This window comes from Lynx rufus, unplaced genomic scaffold (genome assembly GCF_022079265.1).
Source record: "Lynx rufus isolate CCGP_SWC_20201006 ecotype Redwood Valley unplaced genomic scaffold, mLynRuf1.p SCAF_5, whole genome shotgun sequence".
In the NCBI taxonomy this organism is placed as follows: domain Eukaryota; kingdom Metazoa; phylum Chordata; class Mammalia; order Carnivora; family Felidae; genus Lynx; species Lynx rufus.
Window position 1 is genome coordinate 72,645,870 of NW_025814867.1, and position 7,875 is coordinate 72,653,744.

Below are 7,875 nucleotides of genomic sequence, written 5' to 3' on the forward strand. Positions count from 1 at the left end.
GTCTATCAGTGCTGGGTAAAGTTTGGTCTCTGAAATGTGAATCAATCCCCAGTATTACTTATAATAAAAACATTTCCACAATGACAAATGGGTGATATTCAAGTAAAATGTTAAAATATGTTATGCTGGGTTAATGGCAAGAAGTCCTTCACATATTTTATTTTAAAATCAATAGCTACTATCACCTTTTGTTATCAGTACTTTGCCTCTAACAATGGCTCTTTCCTCATAATAGGAACCTAGGCTTATTGAACACAAACAGGTGATGAAACTGTCTTATGCACTTTGTATAAATGAATTATTGATTTATTCTTGACAGTATTGTAAGGTAGAGATCATTATTAAGCTTATTTTATAAATTAGAAAATTTTAAAAGAAAAGAAAGCAGTAAATTAGGTAAATTGTCCAAGTTTCCAAAACATGTAACAGAGTCATAATTCACATCTGCTTCTTTGAAACCAGAATTCAAGCTCTTAATCTACTAAACTCTATCACTACTGTTTAATACTCAGGATTGCCAGGTTTCTTTTAGTTTGATTCCATTATATTCAGAGAACATACCTTGTATGATTTCAATTAATCATAATTTTCTAAGTTTTGTTCTATGACTCAGAATATTGCCTATTTTAGTGAATGTTCTTACTGCATTGAAAAAAAAATATATTCTACTGTTATAGGGTAGAATTTTCTATGAATATTAATTAGATCTAGTTGGTCGATTGTGTTTTCCAGTCCTATATCTTTGTTAATTTGCTCTTTACTTGTTCTACCAATTACTGATGAAGGAGTTTTAAGACTCCCAACTATAATTTTTATTTGTCTAGTTCTATCACTTTTTTCTTAATATATTTTGGAGCTTTGTTGCTAGGTGCATACACATTTAGGATTATTATGACTTCTTAATAAACTAACCCTTTTATCATTATGTAATGTCCATCATTATCCCCGGTTATTTTCCTTGTTCTGAAGTCTACTATGTCTGATATTAATCTAGTCACTCAGCTTTCTTTTGATTAGTGTCTGTACTGTATATTTTTTCTATCCTTTTGGTTTTAATCTACTATATTGTTAAATTTAAAGTAAATTTCTTGTAGGAGCACATGGTGTTTTTTATCCATTCTGGAAATTTCTCTTTTTTAATTAGTGTGTTTAGATCATTTACATTTACTGAAGTTATGGTCTATCATTTTAGTATTTGCATTCGGTTTCTTCTTGTATTTTGTTCCTCTGTTTCCATTTCCTACACTCTTTTAGATTATTTGAAATTTTGGTACTCCATTTTTTTTAGTTTATTTATTTATTTTGAAAGGGAGAGAGAGAGCAGGAGGGGGACAAAGTGTGGGAAGAGAGAATATCAAGAAGGCTCCACATTGGCAACACAGAGCCCAATGCAGGGCTCCAACACACAAACCATGAGATCATGACTTGAGCCGAAACCAAGAGTCAGATGCTTAAATAACTGAGCCACTCAGGAATCCCTGTACTCCATTTTAATGTACCTATTATGTTTTTAAATTATGTATCTTTGCATAATTTTTTTACTGGCTTCTCTAAGGAGTATAATATACATAGTTAAGTTTTCACAATCTACTTAAAATTAATATTTTACCACTTCAAGTGGAATGTAGAAATCCGATCAAGATATAGATCCTTTTAGTGCTCCCTCTTTATGTTGCAGTTGGCATATGTATTATAAATCTACATATATTTAAAACCTCAATAGACAATGTTACAACTTTTGCTTTTAACTGCCATATATTGTTTAAAGAACTTAAGGAGAATAGTCTATTATATTTGCCCACATTTTTACCATTCCAGTTTCAGGCTCCTCTCTGGTGTTATTTCTTTTCCATCTGAAGAATTCATCCATTGTTTCTTTTAGAGCAGTTTGCTAGTGATGAATTCCTTTAGTTTTCCCATATCAAGAATGTCTTTATTTCACTTTTATTAACTGAAAGAAATTTTTACTGGATATAGAACTCTGGATTCTTTTCTTTTTTTAAGTTTATTTATTTATTTTGAGAGAGAGAGAGAGCATGAGTGGAGGATGGGCATAGAGAGAGAGGGAGAGAGAGAATCACAATCTGGTTCCATGCTGTCAGCACACAGCCTGACACAGGGCTCAATCCCACAAACCATGAGATCATAACCTGAGCCAAAATCAAGAGTCCTACACAAAACCAACTGAGCCACCAAGGAGCCCCTGGCTTCATATCTTTCAGCACTTTAAAAATCTTGTGGCAATTCCCTTCCTTCTGGCTTGGCGTTTTCAATGAGAAATTCTCATTTATTCAACTCACTTTTCCTTTATATTTAATGCTTCATTTTTCTCTAGCTCCGTACAGGACTTTTTGTCTTCAGTTTTTAACAGCTTGAATTTCATGCACCTGGGTGTGGATTTCTCTGAATTTATCCTGTTTATGATTCACCAAGCTTCTTGAATATATATGTATATGTTTCACTAAATTTGGGGACTTTCCAGCCATTAATTACTTTTTTGTTTGGGTTTTTTTCAAGTGTTTTTTTAAGTTTATTTATTTATTTTGAGAGAGAGGGAAAGAGAGAGAGAGAGAGCAAGCATTGTGAGTGGGTGGGGGAGAGGCAGAAAGAGAAAGAGAGAGAGAGAATCCCAAGCAGGCTCCGTGCTGTCAGTGTGGAATCATGACCTGAGCCAAAATCAAGAGTCAGATGTTCAACTAACTGAGCCACCCAGGCACCCCATAAGTGTTTATTTTAATCACCTGGTGCTCATCAAGACACGTGCACTCCTTAATCTCCATCACCTATTTCACTCATTCCTCCTGCCTACCTCTCTTCTGGTAACCATCAGTTTTCTATAGTTACGAGTCTGTTTCTTGATTTGCCTCTCTGTCTCTCTCTCTTTTTTTCCCCTTTTGCTCATTTGTTTTGTTTCTTAAATTCCACGTATAAATGAAATCTTATGGTATTTGCCTTTCTCTGACTGACTTATTTCCTTTAGCATTATGTTCTCTAGCTCCATCCATGTCATTGCAAAATGGCAAGATTTCATTCTTTCTGATGACTAATATTCCATTGTATTATATATACCACCTCTTTTTTATGCATGCATCAATCGATGGACACTTGGGCTGCTTCCATATCTTCTTGGCTATTGCAAATAATGCTGCTATGAGCATAGGGGTGCATGCATTGCTTTGAATTAGTGTTTTGGCAGTTTTGGGTAAATACCCAGTAGTGCCATTGCTGGATCATAAGGTAGTTCTATTTTTAACTTTTGAGGAACCTCCATACTGTTTTCCTCCATACTGGCTGCACCAGTTTAAATTCCCACCAACATTGCAAGAGCGTTCCTTTTTCTCCACATCCTTGCCAACACCTGTTGTTTCTTGTGTTAATTTTAGCCATTCTGACAGGTGTGAAGTGATATTTCATTGCAGTTTTGATTTGCATTTCCCTGAAGAAGAGTGATGTTGAGCATCTTTTCATGTATCTGTTGGCCATCTGTCTGTCTGCTTTGGAGAAATATTTGTTCATGTCTTCTGTCCATTTTGTAATTGGATTATTTGTTTTTTGGGTGTTGAGTTAAGTTATTTATATGTTTTGGGTGCTAGCACTTTATTAGATATGTCATTTGAGATATCTTCTCCCATTGTGTAGATTGCCATTTAGTTTTGTTGATTGTTTCCTTCAATGAGCAGAAGCTTTTTATTTTGATGTAGTCCCAATAGTTTGTCTTTGCTTTTGTTTCTCTTGCCTCAAGGACCTATGTAGAAAAAAGTTGCTATAGCAAATGTCAGAGAAATTACTGCCTGTGCTTGCTTCTAGGATTTTTAAGATTTCAGGTCTCACATTTAGGCCTTTAATACATTTTGAATGTATTTTTATGTGTGGTGTAAGAAAGTGGTCCAGTTTTCTTCTTTTGTATATTGCTGTCTATTTTTCCCAGTACCATTTGCTGAAGAGACTGTCTTTTTCCCTTTGCATATTCTTGCCTTCTTTGTCAAAGATTAATTGACCATATAATTATGGGTTTATTTCTGGATTTTCTATTGTATTCAACTGATCTATGTGTTTATTTTTGTGCCATCACCATACTGTTTTGATTACTACTTTGTAATATAACTTGAAGTCCAGAATTGTGGTGCCTCTAGCTTTGCTTTTCTTTTTCAAGATTGCTTTGGATATTCAGGGTTTTTTGTGGTTCCATGCAAATTTTAGGATTATTTGTTCTAGTTCTGTGAAAAATACTATTGGCATTTTGATAGGGATGGAATTAAATGTATATATTGCTTTGGGCAGTATAGACATTTTAATAATGTTTGTTCTTCCAATCCATGTGCATCGAATGTCTTTCCATTTCTAAAGACATGGAATACTTCATAAATTTGCATGCTATTCTTGCACAGGGCATGCTAATCTTCTCTGTATTGTCCCCCTGCTTGTGTGCTTTCTCTCTCTCTAAAAATTAATAAATAAAAAAGTAAATAAATAAATAAATAAATAAATAGCTATACAGATTGTTAAGAAGCTTCTTCTAAATCTGTGATGCTGGTTTAATGTGACTGCTAAACTCACAGGCACATACCACCACTGTTCTCACAGTGAATCTTTTTTTTTTTTAAGTAGGCTGTACACTCAACGTGGGGCTTGAACTCATGACCCCAGGAGCAAGAGTTGCATGCTCTATCAACTGAGCCAGACAGACACCCCTGTTCCCACACAGAAACCTGAGTATTTAAAGCTTGGAGCCACACATGGCTGAGCTCCAGTCACAGCAAGGCAATCAAAGGAGCCTTCTAACTTTGGGAAATTCCATGTTCTCTTTGTTCCCATCTTATTGTGGCTGTTCACAATGAGAGATAAAAGGTCAGGACTTTAGCTTTCAAAAAACCAACTTGGACAAATCAAGATAAATACAGACCTGAACTCATTTGCATGAATGAATCCCTAGTCAATTCTTCCAGACAGAAGATGTCTTTGAGGGGAGTCTGGCATGAGCTTGAAAATATTATCATAAAATTCATGTTTGACTGCTTCTTCTTTCCCATTCATGGTTGAAGTTCAATGGGTCAGAGATAGGTAAACAGTTAATGGTTTTAGGTTACAGAAATTGAATAATAAAACTTCACATTTTGAGAAGGAAGAATATGATATCAGAAGAAAATTCTCTCCCCTTTAAAGAAATAAAGGAATAAAGAAAAAATAAAGAAAAGAAATTTTAATTAGAGGGAGGGAAACCATGAAACTCATCACTTGACTTGATAGCAGCTGTTGTTTTTGTTTTTGTTTTTTTCCAGACACTTTGTTATAAGGCTCTATGTTGATGAGAAAGCTAAAAGATACTGAATATCACTTATGGCAAATAAAATAAATAAATAAAAATATTGAAATGAGCAAAGAAAGATAGTCAATTCTGTCTCTTCCACAAGAATACTATTGTTATCTCAGAGTTTAGGTAATATTAACTAAGACAATATATGTGAAAAGTGACTAAACTATAGAAACAGAAAGTAGAGCAATGTCTGCCAGGAGTTGGAGGTCACAGAAGGAGGTGATCTTAAGAAGCACAGGGAAGGGCAGGGGCTCCTGGGTGGCTCAGTCGGTTCAGCATCCGACTTCAGCTCAGGTCACGATCTCGTGGTCCGCGAGTTCGAGCCCCGCGTCGGGCTCTGGGCTGATGGCTCAGAACCCGGGGCCTGCTTCCGATTCTGTGTCTCCCTCTCTCTCTGCCCCTCCCCCGTTCATGCTGTGTCTCTCTCTGTCTCAAAAATAAATAAATGTTTAAAAAAAAAATTAAAAAAAAAAAAAGCACAGGGAAGGGATGCCTGGGTGGCTCAGTCGGTTAAGCGGCCGACTTCGGCTCAGGTCATGATTTCGCAGTCCGTGAGTTCGAGCCCCGCGTCGGGCTCTGTGCTGACAGCTCAGAGCCTGGAGCCTGTTTCAGATTCTGTGTCTCCCTCTCGCTGACCCTCCCCTGTTCATGCTCTGTCTCTCTCTGTCTCAAAAATAAATAAAACGTTAAAAAAAATTTAAAAAAAGCACAGGGAAATATATGGAATGAGAGAACTATTCCTTAATTTAATTGTGGTGGACTTGTGTGCATTTGTCAAAACTTGCAGGGTGAATATTACTGCACTTAAAATGTACCTTAATAACAAATATTTTAATTTCCTGGCACATAGTAGGTAGTCGAGAAGAGAAACAGAGAACTCAGTTTTTGCTTTAGATGATGTGTTGTGTTCTAGAAAATGGGAAGAATGCGAGGGCCAGTCCTTAAGTTTCATATTCATATATTGAAAAACCAACGTGATCAGTCTAACAAAAGTTGGATTGCCTATAAACCTTGTTTCTATCATTCCCTGTTGATAAGATACAGGATGAGGGTTTTAACAGAGTGGCGGAGGGGTAGTCCCTCTCAGGTCTCTCTAGTTTGGAGGGAGAAAAAGGGATTCTTCAAGTAAAATGACTCAGCAGAAGTATATTTAATGTCACTTTAAAAACTGGAGGCTGAGGGGCGCCTGGGTGGCGCAGTCAGTTAAGCGTCCGACTTCAGCCAGGTCACGATCTCGCGGTCCGTGAGTTCGAGCCCCGCGTCGGGCTCTGTGCTGTCTGCTCAGAGCCTGGAGCCTGTTTCCGATTCTGTGTCTCCCTCTCTCTCTGCCCCTCCCCCATTCATGCTCTGTCTCTCTCTGTCCCAAAAATAAATAAACGTTGAAAAAAAAAATTTAAAAAAAAAAAAAAAAAAAAAAAAAAAAAAAAAAACTGGAGGCTGAGAGCACAGTTGTGATAGCACTCTAGGTGACAGTCACATTGGTCAGTAACATTTGAATAATTGAAACATGAGATTTTCTCACAATTCTCAGGTACAATGAAAAATGTGCTCCCACAGACTGTGAAGGGGACAGAACATGAGGCATGTGGCAGCCACTGAAGTGGATGGAAGTGAAATAGGGTCAAACAATGGACTATTTTGCGAGCTAAAGTTTTTGACATATTATAGGTTTATTCACTGCTAATAATGTTAAGAAGTTAACAGTTCTTGAGTTCTTACATATAATGTCCAGAAATTTGCTAAATGTTTTACATTTATTATTCACAATATTCTATTACTATAGGTATTATTATTGACTCCATTTTATAGATGGGAAAACTGAGGCTAGGATGTTGAGTCACTTGCCCAAAGTCACAGAACAAGTAGGGGTGGCAGAACTGGATTTTTTTTTAATTTTTTAATGTTCTATTTATTTTTGAGAGAGAGAGAGAGAGACAGAGTACAAGTGGGGGAGGGGCAGAGAGAGAGAGAGAGAGAGAGAGACACAGAATCCGAGGCAGGCTCCAGGCTCTGACCTGTCAGCACAGAGCCTGACACAGGGCTTGAACTCGTGAACCATGAGATCATGACCTGAGCTGAAGTCAGACGCTTAACCGACTGAGCCACCCAGACGCTCTGGCAGAACTGGAATTTGAATCCAGTTTCTTATAATCTGAACTTTCTTTTCCTGATCACTGTCCTACAATGGTTATTTGCTCAGTGAAAACGCTTTTTATTGGGTCTTCTAATAGCAATATAGTATTTATTGGAGGAAAATATTCCTTTCTTTTATAAATTGCATGTTGCAGACAGACCTGTGAAGGAAGATAGATGGATTGAAAATTCAAAGCATTTTAGATTTTTTTTTTAATTTTTTTTTCAACGTTTATTTATTTTTGGGACAGAGAGAGACAGAGCATGAACGGGCGAGGGGCAGAGAGAGAGGGAGACACAGAATTGGAAACAGGCTCCAGGCTCTGAGCCATCAGCCCAGAGCCTGACGCGGGGCTCGAACTCACGGACCGTGAGATCGTGACCTGGCTGAAGTCGGACGCTTAACCGACTGCGCCACCCAGGCGCCC

At 37.2% G+C, this 7,875-nt stretch overlaps 1 non-coding gene across 1 annotated transcript; it reads right to left on the reverse strand.

The window, feature by feature from the left end:
- Positions 1–4,343: 4,343 nt before the first annotated feature.
- LOC124527399 (U6 spliceosomal RNA) lies at positions 4,344–4,447 on the reverse strand. The gene has a single exon (XR_006965856.1). It is a non-coding gene; the product is annotated as a U6 spliceosomal RNA (small nuclear RNA).
- Positions 4,448–7,875: the final 3,428 nt, after the last annotated feature.